We start from the raw sequence: 16,627 nt of genomic DNA on the forward strand, positions 1-16,627 counted from the left end.
CTACATGCATTTAGGGTGGAGATAAAATGACACATTCAGATATTACCCATCGTTAATAGCTCCATTAAAGTGGCTTCTTCTAAATTCAAAATCATTATGTCCGAGAGTGATACCATTAGTTAGACTCATTATGATATGTAGAGAAAATCACTTTAGCACCACACAGGCAGCTGTCTGCAAGAAGCAATTAATAAAAGCTTACTCAGATATCCCACTATCCCACAGATACCCTTTTCCTAACAGCAAGCACATCTTAAAATCTTTGTCAAATTCCATCATTTCATACTGTGGCCATCAAGACATGTGTGTAAATCACAAATCTTGTCCATTCTTCAACTGCTGTTAGGTAAGTGTATAGGTTTGCCAAAATGTGCATAACTGTATCTTATTTCTGACATTCTCCGAGTAGAAATAGTCCTGTATATTTGGGTGGGTGAGTGGGTGAGAGAGAAAGAGAAATTATGAATTATTGTCGAAGGCTTTCACAGCCGGAAAACATTAGTTGTTGTAGATTTTCCGGGATGTATGGCTGTGGTCTTGGCATTGTAGTTCCTGACGTTTCACCAGCAGCTATGACTGGCATCTTCAGAGGTGTAGCACCAAAAGACAGAGATCTCTCAGTGTCACAGTGTGGAGAAGATGTTGGCAGGTAATTTATATCTACTCAGGAAGAGTATCTACTCACCTATTATGCAAAGGTCTGCAGAGAGCCCATCCCCCCATTGCCTAGGAAACTTATTGATTGGCACCAGGATGCCTGCGGCGACAAACTGAAATACAAACCAAACGAACCAGGCTGAAATTCATCACAGTTCGTGAGAGATGAGCTCCCACAAACTGCCAGTTTGTGAACCATGGACTGGCCCAGTTCATGACAAATGTTGGTTCGTATTTCGGTTTGTGCCTGCCTCTGTTGGCAATACATGAAGTGGGGAGGCAGAGGGAACAGCTGCCACTGCTGCCTACTACTATTGCTGCTGCTAGCCTACCTGGCTCAGGAACAGCCAGGCCTAATGGGTCAGCAACAGCAACTTGCATGGAGTCCATTGACAGATGGATCTCATGGGTGTTGATGTTGCTGTCTCACTCCATTCAAGAGTTCATGGCTTGATCAAGCAAATGATGATGCCAATAGCTAGATCCCTCTGCTAACCACCTCAGTGGGAACAGCTAACACAACAGTCTGTTTCTCCAAGCTCATTGGTCCCAGGAGAGCACAGGGCCAGGCAACATGCTGGCAATGATGACCTGTTGCTTCTGTGAGCCTTTGCCACAAAGTCTGCATGCAGAAGCACCTTTGTGGGCAGGCGTGGGGAGAGGTGCTGAGAGTTTCTTTCTTCTGCCACCTACACACAACAAACATGAGCGATTACAGAGCCTCATTCTCCAATCATAATTCAGTGGCATGCCACAAAACAAGATGGCTAGCAAAATAAAGGAGACTTGCCCCAATAGTGGATGGCACGAAGGCATCACCTTGCTGCTGCCATGTTGTTCTCAGGGTAAAGGCACTGCCCTAAATTATAAACAGGTGCATGAGCACAGGAATTTAACTTGAGGGTTGTTTGGCAAAAGCATTTATGGAATACAAAAGATCAATTGTCGCCTCCTTCTCAAGGCCAGAGGATGATTAGAAGGCCTGACTGACACTTTTCTGCATGCAAGGCATTAATACAGTGGCAGGCACACACTAATTGGCTTCCTAATTCCCATTGTGGTTGGTAGATTGGCTCTTGTGGTAGATCAGCATGAATTGTCATTAAGCAGCACACCTTTTTATAACCTCATGTACACTAAAAATAAACAGCTGATTTAAAGCATAAGCAGGATGCATGAAAATTTAACCAATTAAAATGTCAGTCAACGTTCTGTTTCCTAGAATTAAAAAAAAGCTCTGCTAGCTATGAATAGTTCTAAATCTATAACATGTAATGTACTTTAAAGCTCATTTCTTTACAACTGAATAACTATCCCCCGTCTAGCATATACTTCAAGTTACCCTTAAAAGTTGGGGTGCCTGGCAACCAGCGGAAGGTTTAGGATGGTAGTAACCAGGGCTTTTTTTCTGGGAAAAGAGGTGGTGGAACTCAGTGGGTTGCCCTTGGAGAAAATGGTCACATGGCTGGTGGCCCCACCCCCTGATCTCCAGGCAGAGGGGAGTTTAGATTGCCCTCCGCGCCACCGTGGCGTGGAGGGCAATCTAAACTCCCCTCTGCCTGGAGATCAGGGGGTGGGGCCACCAGCCATGTGACCATTTTCAAGAGGTTCCAGAACTCCGTTCCACTGCGTTCCAGTGGAAAAAAAGCCCTGGTAGTATCCCAGGAGAAAAATTAAAAAGAAAAAGAAAATCTTGTCTATTCACAGGAAGTTCTTTTAGAGTTCTAGCGATTCCTAGACTTATCTGAAAACTATGGTAAAAACTTCCAGTTTTTTCATAGATTGGCTCCTAGAGCTACTCTTTGTTACTGGGTAGCTCTAGGAATTAGTACTTAAGGGTAGCTACAGATCATAGTCATCCTTACTTATTTTGGACTTGTTGCAATGCAGCATAAGCGGCAGCTAGGGTTGCTAATTCTGTTTTTGTAAATTCATGGAGATTTGGAGTTGGTGCCTAGGGAGGGCAGAGTTTGGGGAAGGGAGGAAACTCAGCAGAGAAGTGATGTCACTCTAGGATTTCTGTTTCTCCTAGACTCAATGGTATATTATGGAGTCTGCTCTCTGAAGTAGCCATTTCCTCCTGGGAAACTGATATCTGTAGTTTGGAGATTAGTTGTAATTCTGGGAGAACTCCAGGCCCCACCTTGAGGTTGGTAACTCTAGCTGCAACCAATATAGAAGAAATGTTGGTGGTAACAAAACCAGGTACTAAACTGGACATTTCCTCTCAACGATCCTTGCTTTTACAGGAAGAATAATCTGTTCTACAATTTACATAGATAGGGCAACAGATACATAATGATAAATAGTTTGTTCTTATTATTCTGGGAGAATAAGCTGTCATTTTTATTAAGGCCTGCTTTGACACAGTAAAATCTGTTCTGCAAATTGCTGCTCCAAATACCCATTAAAACTTTTCATTATGAAATATCTCTTGCAATGTTCAGGGAGTTTAGGCATAGAACAGTACAGTGTGGGCACACACAAGGCACAGAGAGCTGCACATATAATATGCTACTGAAAAAGCAATTCCCATCTCAAGTTCTTCCCCATCCCAAAACATGCATGGCCACTTATTCCATGTGCATCCCATTATGTTTCCCCACATCTCAACAGTGGCAGCCAATGAGGTATGGCATGGCAGGGAAATACAGGAAGCAATGTCATGAATCATGACATAGGCTAAGAATAGAGTTGCCAGGTCTCCCGGGGCTCAAACTGGGGGATGGAGAGGGAGTCACTGGGGGGGGGGGGCATGCTGGGAGTTCTTACCTCGTACATGCACTGTGTGTGCACACACTCTGGATTGCTTCTGCATTGCTCTGGGAATTACATCATTCCCAGCACGATGTGGAAGTGATGGGTCGTGGCGGTGGCCGATTTGGGTAAAAATTAGCCCCTAATCTAACATTGGAGGCCAGTTTTTACCAAGTTGGCCCCTGGCATGATCCGGCATTTTCACATTGCTCCAGGAATGACATAATTCCAAGTGCAATACAGAAATGATCGGGAGTGTGCTGGTGCATGCTCGGGGGTGGTGGGGTCTACCTGTTTCTGTGCCTTTCCCCGTCTGGGCCAGGTGAGCAGTGTGGGGGGGATGGAGGCTGGGAGCAGGGGATGCCCTGCCCCCATCAGGGGAATGGGATCTCTAGCTAAGAATGAACTTGGATATTACAGGAGAAAGGTGGAAAAATAGATACAGGGATGCCATTTGGGGCAGAATGTAATACGCTTCCTTAACTATAGGCTTATATCGTCAATGTAGACTAATAATACTAATACTTTTCTTTATTCTTGAAATTCTCTTTCATCATATGTGACCATTTTGCTTCTGTTCCCACATGGCCTGAAGGACTGCCAAATGTTTGGCTGAGGACATGAGATGTCACAAAACAATTTTGCCTCAGTGCTGATGTGGGTGTCATAAAACCAACTTCAAGATAAGGTTGATTTCCTGCTTCCATTGCTTGTTAAAAATGGCTATGTTGGCTTGAGCGGCTAGAGTGGGGGTTATTGAAAATTTCCACCCATGCAAGGCGGTAGGGGAAGATCATCAATTCCCCCCTCCTGTGACAGTCCTTCATTTCCCCCCAAGGTACTCCAGGTGTCCCTGACGCTCTAAAAACAGGGCTACAGGGTGGGATAAGGTAAGGAAGTCATACTATAATAATTGTATGAGGGATCAAAGTCTATCAGAGCGATCCCAGGGGGAGAGGGAATGCTCAAGGAGCTCTCTAGCCCCTACACTGACATATCTCAGACCTACACCGTCGTAAGCCCAAGTTACGCTGGCTGAGCTTCTTGGTGCCATTCTGGCAGGCTGTTGTACAAGCAGGGGTCCACTGCAGCCAGCCACCAGCAGGCCTTGAGTGTAAATCCCTGTGCCAGAGTGGGAGTGGGCAGGCCAGGGGGCAGGGTAGAAATTAGTCAGCTCCCTAAGCTGCTCCAAATAGGGTAACACCTCCAAAGAGCCGTGGAAAGTAACACTGTGAAAAAAGACAGTGGAGCCCATAGGCATCCATGCATCTGCCTCCCCCATCCTCCTCTCATGAGGCTGGGAACCACCCCAAAATGCTGGTCTCTAGAATCAAGGCTGGAAGTATGTTGAGGGTGATCCTGGCCCTCTGGCCACCATGGCCCATGTCTGACAAAGGGGAAGCTCTCAAAAAAGTGTACTTGACAGAGCTGCCTCAGTTGGGGGGCAGGGGATGCTTGCAGCCCACAACAAGGCTGTGCATAGACTGCCTTGATTGGACTCCCACCCCTGGGCAGAGGACAGAGCACAACTGTGAGTTAGGGTTCCTGGGAACTGTCTGTCTGTACTCCTCCATTAAGGTGGCCAAGCAACCCCTGGACTCATTCCCTCGCAAGATCACAACTCCATACAGCAGCAGCACCCAAGCAAGTGGATGCAGTCAAAGAGCACATCCTCACTGGATGGGTGTCATTCAGATGCCAGCAGCCTCTGCCTCGGGGTGGGGTGGGGGGTCTCCCAGCCTTACTATCACTGCACACGTCTCTGTTTTCAATCAGGCAGATGGCGATCTAACAGGAAGGCTTGGGAGCATGGCCACCAGACCTGGGGCTTTAGCCTTCCTCTCTCTTCTGTCCAAGTGGGGTTTGAACTAGGAGCCCTAGCCATGCTAGCCCCATTGCCTTTCCACTGAGCCCTGCCAGTCTGAGTCATAGTCTCTGCCTGGCCCTGTGACTGGTGCTGATCTCAGAGTATCAGTGGGGTGTCCAGGCCATTCTGTCATGACTCTTGGAACCTTCTCTTCTGGATCTAAGGCTTGAGGCTGGTCCTGGGTGTCAGGGATTGTGGGTATGAACCTGGTCTGGTCTTTTTGATCCCTTTGCCTTTCTGTTTTTACTTTTCGGGGAGGAGAAGGTATGTGGCTCGGGGCAGAGGGTTGCAAGTGGATGGAACTTTTGCTGCCAGTCTGGTTTTCACTGGCCATGGGTTGGATGCCCTGTCTGTCACTTGGCAGTGTTCCCCTCTGAGCTGGGCAGCAAGTATCTCGAGCCAAGTGCTTCTGTTCAGGTGCTGTATTTGTGGGGCCTTGGCACCCCGTCCACTGGCTCTCCAAGGAGGAGAAGAGTAGCATTGAAAGGAAGAAGCTGCATTTATGGCCAAAGGCCGCCTCTATCTTTAGCAGCCAGTCACGGAGCTGTCAGTGACAGCTGTTGTATGATTGGTGGATGTTGCCAGAGTTCTGTGGAGACTGGAGAGCTTGCTCTGCTGCCTGTGCCTGGTCTGTTTCACCCATTGGCATATCTCCTTCCTGAAAGTCCTTAGGGAGCAGACTAACACCCATCTGATAACTAAGAGTCATTTCACGTACAACATTTCTATATGGAAATCATCTTCATACGGAGTAAAACATGAACAGCATCACCTCTGAAATGCAGCACAAGACAATTTAAAAATACATGGCCATTTCCACACGGCTTACCGCTGCTCATAACAACCCGGAAGATCACGCAAAAAACGCGGAAGATCGCATTTTCGTGTGGAAACGGCCCAGGTCAAACTAGACATTCACTTTTTTAAAGAGTTTGGTCCAGGTCCCAGCAGCTGCTGAGAATGGCTTTTTAAAAATAAAGCAGAGCTTGTTTGTGCTTGGAAAGCCCCTGGGGGGGCAGGGGGGAGAAAAGGCTTCTGCCTCCCTCCCCAGACCTTGTCCCACAATGGAACAGAGCTGGGCTGGCATTATTTGCCCATTTTTGCTGCTCCACATGGGTTATTCTGTGCACATGGAGCAGCAAAAACAGGGAAAGGACTTGGGAGGAGCTCTTCCTCCTCTGTGGCAGAGCTCCCAGCTCAAACAGGTTCTGCTTTGTTTTTAACAGCCATTCCCTGCAGCTGCTGTGCATCTGCAGGCACCCAAGTTGGGCTCCCGTTCCCTGAACCTAGCACTAAAAAAGTGAATGTCTGGTTTGGCCCTAAGGCTGTTTAAAATAAGGACATAGACCAGCTTTTAACAGCCACACTATTCTTGATTACCCCTGTGTAAAGAAAAGAACTATGTTTGGGGCCATCCTTGATCATATCTCTGTTTTGCCTAAAGCTGGAGGTAGGCAGTATATGAAGTTTATTGAGCTGTTCCGCAAGCCGCATTTTTTTTCTGAAAAATACTTTTTTCGTTGCTAAAACAAGAGGATAGCTAAGCACTAGATATGTTGCAAATACACAGATTCTCTGCCGCCTGCAGTCCAAAGGGCACATCATGCGTACCTGCTATAAAATGCTATGCAACGTTAGGGAAAATTAGGAAAATCCTTTTTGTTACATAGGATAAATAAACATTAAAAATAGGAATGCAAAACATGGAGTCGAATCATAATTAATCATATCATTAATTCTTTCCTTCTGCTCAGAAACATAAAATCTCATCTTTGAACCAAAAATCAATTGAACAGGAAATCCTACTGATATTTGTTTGAGTGAAATGTGTGAGTGAAATCACTACCATTACAATGTATTATGATTTCTGTACTCAAGATCAGGGCTTGTGGGGGCATCTCATGTTCCCCTCCTGCACCATGTCCTCTTTCTAGGGTTGCCAGACACCAGGTGGGGCCTGGAGATGTCCCGGAATTACAACAGATCTCCAGGAGAGATCAGTTCCCCAGGAGAAAATGGCTGCTTTGGAGGGTGGACTCTACAACATTATACCATTCTGAAGCTCTTCCCCTCCCCAAACCCTGCCCTCTCCAGGCCCCACCACCAAAATCTCCAGGAGTTTCCCAACCTGGACACCCTACCTCTTTCCCTGCACTGCTCTCAGAGCCTCTTTCCCTTTTCCTGCTTGCTTCTCTCCTTCCCACCCACCTTTGTCTGCTCCTCTGTTCACCTTTCACCCTTCCTCTCCAGGCAGCCTCTCCCGTATGGCCCAGTTGGATGACGCTAGCTCAGCTGGGCCTAATTGCATGGTGGGGAACCTGCAAGGACTTGCAGGGGCTCAACGTGACCCAGTGCTTTCATCCTTCTCTGCCTGCTGGCCTGCTTCATGTGTCCTGGAGCAGTGGGGGGCAGAGTGAGGGGCCTCAACATTCTGGTGGCATCTGGGCATTTCCCCTTGCCCAGCTAGAAGAGCATGACAATGCCACGTGGCCTCCCCTGTCCCCATAGCCTCCCACTTTTTCCTGCTTCCTTTTCTCCTTCCCACCAACCTTTGTCTATTCCCCATTTTCACCTTTCCCCCTTCCACTCCAGGCAGCCTCTCCTCTATGGCTCACTTGTGTGCTGCCAGCTGAGCCAAGTCCAGTTGCATAGTGGGGAACTTGCAAGCACTTGCAGTAGGTACATTATTTTTCCCTATATCCCCTTACCCACATTATTTCCTTTTCTCCTCCTCCTGGCAGTCTTCATATGCTCACCTTTCCCTATGTCCTTCTCTCCTTCAAACCCACTAAATAACTTAACTTCTGTCTCATATCTTTCATTTATTCATATATTTCATTTGTATAGTTCCTTTCTCCATATAGGTTTGCCAGGTCCTCTTACCCTCCCAGTGGTGCAATGACATCATACCTGGGAGTGATGTCATCACACTTCACCAGAAGAGCATTGCAGGAGGTCCATTCCCCTGCCTTCCCCTCCCCCGTCATCCAGGTGAGTGGTGGCAGGAGGTCAGAGGCTGGGAGTGGGGAATCCCCAAATCCTACTGGGGTTGGGGGACTGGAAACCCTATCTCCATAGTGCAGACTAGAGGTGTACTATTCAGTTCAGTCAGCTGGAGCAAAAGCAGGGGTGCCTGCCTGTTGGCCAGGTAAGTCCAGGGGGTTGGGAGGGGCTGGGCTTCCCTCAGCTTTTTCACTTCAGTGTGCTCCAAATCTTTATGGAGCATACCGAAGCGGTTTAAATACCTGAATCCTGAAGCAGCTTGCGACTTCAGGGTTTGGGTTATTCTGGATTATTTTCCCGCTTTGGGTAAACCTGAAGCGGGAAACCCATGCACACCCCTAGAGGGGACCAAAAGCAACTTACAGCTTACTTCATGCTTCTTGCCTCTATATTATCCTCACAACAGCCCTGAGAGTAATGTAAGGCTGAAAGTATGTGACTAGATCAATGTCACCCAGTGAGCTTCCACAGCCAAGCGGTGATTCAAACCTTGGTCTCCCACATCCTTCTCTGAAACTAACTACTACACTACACTGGCTTTTGTGAGGGAGAGGCTACTTTTGAACAGTAACCAAACAGAACGCACCCCCAATATTGAAAACCAAACAACTCAGTGGAAAACCACAATTGGAAGGAAATACAAGAATGCAAAAATCAATCTATGTAAATATAAATATAAAGTGTATTCAAGTGCAAATTGACTAGTGCTTATAAATAAATACTTATGTACTTCTAATAAAATATTCATACAAAATGTTCCAATATACAAAATAGTGTAAATGTTATTATTAAAGACACACACAACTGGTGTCAGCTGTATGGAAAAAGTCCATAGATTCTCTTATGTAAAGTTAATGTCTCATTCTTTATCTTTTCTGGCTAAAGCTGAGAAGAAGATGACTGCAATCCAACTGGAATTTCACAGGTAAGTGTACTGAAGTGTATTCCAAAGTAAAGTATTCTCAAGCTCGAAAGAGGGACGCAAAGGACCTCCTATATGGAACTAGGTAGAAATTCCACAGGTCAATCTTACATTTATCCAAACACAAATGTTTTCTTCTTGCTGTAGGTGAAGATGATACCAGGATAGAAGAGACTCACGTGTCCCAAAAGCAAATGTTATGCAGGTAAGGCTTTCAAAAAATCAAACTTTCTAACAAGATATCTTCTCTTGAATTTGCAGGTGGAGACAAGAATGGATGCTGAGGGGCCCAAAGGATGCCTATAGCCTGACAATGCCTATAGTCTGACAAGTGGCCGGCCAGATATTCCAACTTGTTTCATACCAAGTATATCAGCAGGGGCTAATACAGTCATTCCACCTAGAAACTCAATGTCTTTCAACAATAACTCTCAGTACATTCACTCGGCATTCCTGATAGATAAGGCTAATGAAAGCCAGGTGATAGCCAGTTGCCCAGTGGTTGCTGGTGGTCCCGGCCCAATGAGTCCTCCCTCAAAGGCCGAAACTGCCCTAGAAAGAGCCTCAACCCCCCCCCCCCCACACACACACCTTTTTCTGACTGAAACCAAGGCTGGAATACTCACCTGTTACTTGGTTGCCTAGCCACTGAGGGCATCAGGGCCACTTAGCTATTAGTATATAACTTATGCAAATACAGCTTTGTTTAGGCTTGTGGTCATATAAGATTATTTTAATACTGGAATTTATTTTCCACAAGCCTTTGTTGTGCAACTGTGTCATTAATGCCTAAATAATAGTTGGCAACCAGAACAAGTATTGTGGTTAAACACTTTCTGCTAATCAACTGTTGATTGCAAGAGCTTGAAAGGAAACATAATTATCGTTACAGAAACTGTAAACGTGTGTGATTATAATACATACTGCCTGATAAAGGCATGAATGTAAATCAATGGCAGACTTTAAGCTGTATCCATTATCCGAACCCCAATTATGCAAATCTTTTGAAGATACAAATTTGCTATGTGTCCACCATGCTTATTGTATCAGAACTAGGCTATGTAAATGGATCACACACACAGTCACAAACACAAAAACATATACGGACATATCCTCCACCAGTAGATAAGATGCTTTAATTTTGCTCTAATCTTACTGGGTGTACAGAGGGAAAATTAGCATTGTGTCACAATATCTAGGCATAAATAAGAAGAAATGAATGACACAATAAACAACTAGTGTTAATAACATCTAACATTGCAAGCAGCATTTTTAAGACATGGTGCACCTATCAGATTTTGCCAGAATTCTGCCACTGACATTAAACAGGTTTGATCCTCCAAGGTACCTTCAACACAAACCTCACGGAAGTGTTATTTAAGGGGCTTTTAACTGAAACAGCTTCTTGTTCTGTCTCCCATTTTAAAGACAAATCAAGGAAGACAAGGAAAAATACCATATTTACCCCAAAGGAAGATGACTCTGGATGTAAGACAACCCCATCACCAATTTCTATATAGGCAAACTTTTTTTTATTGTGCATACTTGTAACTTATACACAAATGTAAGATTGGCCATTCTTTTTATTGACAATACACCTGGGGAAGAAATCTTAGTCTTCCTTTGGGATAAATACAGTAGCAGCATAACAGCTATCTCTTTGTGAACTATTAAAATGTGCTGCTTATATCTAAATCAATTGTTGTCCATCAGATTTGTATTAAGGTCTACAATAGGTTTACTAATCCTATTTTTGCTGCCTAACACTGAAAAAGGTTGGAGCGTCATACACTCTGGGGCCATACTTAACTGGATGTGTCAGTTGTGCAAGCTTGAACTGAAACGTGGGACAAATTATCACAATTCAGTGCAAAATCAACCAAAAATTATCCATGATTCTATTATATATTACTTTATTGAAATAAATAGTAATTGCACTTGTCATGGTACAGTTCCCATGCATAATAGTTTATTTATTTATTTATGTTTATAGTTTGCCTTTCTCATGAGACTCAAAGTAGATTACACAGCATAAACTGATACAATCAATACAAAAAGACATCCAATAAGTGATGTACAGAAATTACAGAAATCTGAATAAGAACAGCATATTAGACATGATAAAGAGAGTGAAGATATGATGTAAAAATGGTATTACATCTATAGAAAACAATGCAGCAACAGGATATTGATGGACACAACAATATTTTGGACAAAATTGAATCTAACGCATTGTCTGTTGCAAGGCTAGGCTGAAAATAGGTTGAAAATTTGGAGGAAAGGGACAATGCTGTGTTGCAGAGCTTTCTGCTATGTATCCAATCCTCTTACGCCTTAACACATTTGGCCCATCTTGTTCTAAAAAGAGAGGCATATTGGGCAGTATTTAACATGTTTATTTTATTTTGTTAAAATATTTATACCCTGCTTTACAAATACTTTTCAAAGGTGACTTACAAAACTCAATTTAAAATATACCCCCCTGCCCAAATAACTCTCCTCCTCCAAAAATGTACGTAGCTTATACCCCATTTAAACCCCTAGTAAATAAAATGGGTTTACAGTGCTTCCTAAAAACGTCTAGGGATAGTGCCTTTTAATTTTATTTTTTCATTTAAACCCTGCCTTTCTCCCCAGTGGGGTCTCAAAGTGGCTTACATGGTTCACTTCTCTTCCATTTTATCCTCTCTACAATACTGTGAAGCAGACTAGGCTGAGTATGTGTGACTGCATCCTGGGAGCTTTTGGGCAGTGGGGCAGGGTTGATGTTGTGGTGCATAGTGTTGCAACATCACTTCCTGTTACTTACCTGGAAGTGATGTCACAGCATTGCAGCAACACTCTAGAAATTTCCCAGATCTCTATGGTGCACTGCCACAATACTGTGGTATCACTTCTAGGTACAGAGCCAGAAGTGACATTGTGGTATTGCTGATGATGCTTTTTTCTTTATTTTTGTTCCTGCTCCTCCACGGAACAGCAGCAGGAGCTCAGAACAGTGGAACAGTGGCAGCCCTAAACTAGCCCAAGGTCACCCAGCAAGCTTTCAAGGCAGAGTTGAGATTTGAAAATGGGCCTCTAAACAGAGTTTGATACTTGTGGTTCTCATGATCACCGTGATTTTCTCGGGGAGTCGTAAGAAAGAACGTGGCTCCATGTTTCGATAATAATACTGTGGATATGATTATGCCTTTTGCTGCTGATCATTTTTCCAAGCATTATCACTGTCCCTAACATACTTGTGTCTGTAGAGAAAAAGATAGGGCCACCTACATCTTTTGTTCTATGGAATGAAAAACAGCTTGGGAGAGGGAATTTTTAGAAAAAGAAATTGCTGGATGGTTTGATCATTGGAGGACATTAATTTCCCACTGTCTATTTGTCTTCTAGAAAAAGCTTCTTTAGCTGCTTTTCATTTATATCTTTCCTCTTATAGGAGTAAAAGCCACTGGAAGGAGGATTTTTGAACAGAAAAACAGCTTTCAGGTTTGAATGACGGAACACAGTGGTGAGGAGAAAAAAATGTCTGACCCTTTCCTCCCTAGCAATTTTCCTGCTCAAATTCTAACCCACCAGCTGTCTTTTCTCTCAAGGGGAAAATGTAGTATCTTGATCTTTGCCCTCAAGTGAGGCATGGGGGTGCCCTCCCTCCCCCGCGGGGATAGAATTTTCAGAAGAAAATTGCAAAAAAATATCTTCCCTTTCCTACTTCCCATCTCACCCTCCTGAGGCTTCTTTTCATTATCTGAAAAGTAAGGAAAGGATATATGCACTGAACACTGAACCATATACTGAACGAGAGTCAGTAGTATGCTGTGGTAGCTAAAAAGGCAAATGCGATTTGGGGCTGTATCAGCAAAGTGATGGTAACACTCTACTATGTTCTGGTTAGACCTCACCTAGAGTATTGTGTTCAATTTGGGGCACCACAATTTCATAAGGATATAGACAAGTTGGAATATGTCCAGAGGAGGGCAACAAAGATGGTGAGGGGTCTAGAGACCAAGTCCTATGAGGAAAGGTTGAAGGAGCTCAGTATGTTTAGCCTGGAGAGGAGACGACTGAGATGTGATTAAGATAACCATCTTCAAGTACTTGAAGGGCTGTCATATAGAGAATGGTGTGGAGTTGTTTTACGCTGCCCGAGAAGGTTGGACCAGTTTTTGGCTAAACATTGGGAAGAACTTCCTGACAGAGCAGTCCCACAGTGGAACCTCCTTTGGAGGTTTTTAAGCTGAGGCTAGATGGCCATCTGACAGCAATGCTTATTTTGTGAACCTAGGCAGATTGTGGGAGGGAGGGCAGGAAGGGCTACATCAGTGCTTAGTTCTCCAATTTTCCCCAGGCCAGTTTGGCTAGGGATCCTGATGGTATTTTGCCATCCACTGGGCATGAAGCAGGGGTCACTGGTGGTGTGGGGAGGGGAGATAGTTGTGAATTTCCTGCATTGTGCAGGGGGTTAGACTAGATGACCCTGGAAGTACTTTCCAACCCTATGATTCTATGATCTGCATGCAATGTCTACTTCGGCCCTTGGTGTGGACCCTGTTTTAAAATTGGGATGATGTTGCACATTCTGTAGCTCATAGTGAGATCATCTAATTTAGTGGAAGAGCTTTGCAAATGCAACATTCCAGATTCAAGCCCGAGCATCTCTCTTCCTAAAGGATTTTGAGGGATGCAGAGCTGAGAGAGGCCACTCAGCCCAGGCACAGAGCACTGGGCTGTGGACCGATGATCTGACATACTGAGCCATTGACAACTATTACTGCTACCTTTGAAAATTTATGATTTTATAGCACCTGCCAGTTAAGATTAAAATGCCTTTAAAGTAATGGGTGAGTAATTGCTAGCCATTTTTAAAAATTTGCTTTCTTGTGCTCTAGAGCTAGTTTCTATAAACTTGATATGAATTTGTCACATTCAAGTAATTTGGAAGCTTTCATTTCCATTATTAAGAGAAATATATCAAGACAATCTAATCTTTTGAGACTGCCTATTAATATACAAATGGAAAGCTCACAATGGCCTGGGTTACTGAAGTGAGTTGGAGACAAGAAGCAGCCAGGCTAAAAATGCTGAAAGGGAGGGGGGAAGCCCCAGGAGAATGGTTTTTCAAAAAGTCTTTCAGCCCAGATATTGCTTCTATTCTACTTCTCTGGTGGCTGGTCACTTAGAAATTTCATTTTCCGTCAAAGGAGATGGATTGAAAAATAGTTCCTTAATGGAAAATGAAAATCCTAAATGGCCCAGCTGCTGTAGAAGTTGATGCTGAAAATAACTTTGCCAAGGCCAAGAGGGGAAATACCAAGAATAATGGGGCTGGGGCCAGCTTCTGCACAAAGTGTGAGCAGAAAAAAAATGATTACAGTCTGAAAGTGTCCTGTTATTACAGCTACTGGTATCCCTTTAAGTACAAGTGCTTGAAAGACAAGGGAGGTGATCGCATGTGAATGCCACTGTGATCAGCCATTGCCGTGGATGTAAGGTGTAGCAACTGATGGTATATCTCTTGTGTGCCTGGTACAGAATATTCCCAGGCCAGCACTGCTACTTCCATGGGACAACTGGTAGTGTGGAACATTTCCAGTACCCAAATACCATGATAAAAGAATTCTTTTACTTGAAGCAAAATCTGATGCAGCAAATATGCCAATTTTTGTTTCCTTGACAGATTTTGCAACCCCTACTATTTGTACAAAGGTTATATATAATTGGTACTAAATGGATATTGCATCAGAATTTGCTATGTGCCTCCATATTATCCGTTGATTCAGGGGGAAGCAAAATCTGAGAGTGGCAGATGTTATGCTGGAATTGTCTCTTCTCCACTTTTTTCACTTCTCTCTTCTATCATCATCTGGCCCAGTGGTAGCAAAATCTTCCTGGAAACTTTTACCTTTCTCATCTGATTTCATTTTGATCAGGACTGCTAAATCTAGCAGGGGTTTACCTCACTTGTACCCTCCTCTAGTGCAGAGGCAGAAAGCTTTGGCAGGGCAACAGGCACATGACCTGCCAAACGTATTAACAGTTATATGTCACCCCATGTTTCAAGGACAGCAAACTCTGAGAAGGGAGAGATATAATTGGTATAATTGGTATGTAATTGATTGTACATCGGGGCATTGTATTGTATTTAATGGCCATGTAACTATACAATGATTATATGCCCTTATATATTTCCACAGAATGCTAGTTCAGCAGCACCACTTCTGTGGAGTGAGGCCACCCAAATGGATTAACAACAAGTGACTTACATTGATGGCTATAAATGTAAGTGCTACTATTTTTTGTTTTAACTATATATAATCATATTTTTGACAGCATTCTGTAGTTGACTTACGCCAATGTGTTTATTGTTAGAGCGAGTGTAAAACAACGCTGCGGAATTAAACGCCGAGCTGGTTAGACATTGTTATTTCTAACATTTATTTCTATTTTTGATTTTAGGTTCCATATTTTAACTACCTGACCTGCACCAGCAACATTTTATGTTTATGAGCCATAATTTTTATATGTGTGTGTAATAACAAATTAGACCACTGAGGAAGGCCCAGAGGGCGGAAACGTGTTTGGTCTCTCTATATGTGCAATCAGCATTATGACTTGGCTCTTGTATATGTGCCAACAATTTCGTAACTCTGTGTAACTGTTGTTATTACTACTAGGTCTCAAGGTTTTTAACTGTGTTCCATGATTTTTAATTGTTTATGCACTGTACAATAAATAATCATATTTCTTTTATATTTTATATTTTCTTGGATGCTCAACCTTGTTGGTTCCTGACTTGTTTATCAGGTTCCCCCCCCCCCTTCCTTGTTTTTCTCCAAGGGAGAGATATTCATCACAATTTCTTGCCCAGCAGTTACAGCAATTTCTAGAAAGTCATCCCTCAGCTGAATTTTTTTACCTTTGGACCAGGAGAAGGTACAGATGAAAGGCAGCAAATTCTGGAAGACTGAAAGAATTATGGTTGGCTGTTACCCCCCCCCCCCTTCTTTTCTGCCTTTGGAAGAGACAGAAAGCAAATACAAAAGTGGCTGTCATCACATGGCCATAAATTTAGTGCCAACCTAGCTCCATCTCCTGCTGAATGCTCACCTTATTCCGGCTCTCTTGCGATTTCGCCATTCTCCCCAATTCACACTCTGTGACTCTTTATGTTGTCTTTATCCACTTCCATGTGAATGCCCTGGATTGACTATGAACGCTTTGCAACACCAAAACGCTCATTCTCCCCGATCATGTCTCACCTAACACTGATTCTCCTGCCCTACTCCCACCAGCCCCAGCGCGACCCGCAATTAAGCCTCAAAGTATTTTTTTTAAAAAACGGCAGCCTTATAGCGCTATAGCGCTATTCTGCCATGGGTGGGAAACCTCTGCTACTTATCACGATTGGCTTTTGGGTTGGCTCA

Source organism: Eublepharis macularius, chromosome 3 (genome assembly GCF_028583425.1).
Source record: "Eublepharis macularius isolate TG4126 chromosome 3, MPM_Emac_v1.0, whole genome shotgun sequence".
In the NCBI taxonomy this organism is placed as follows: domain Eukaryota; kingdom Metazoa; phylum Chordata; class Lepidosauria; order Squamata; family Eublepharidae; genus Eublepharis; species Eublepharis macularius.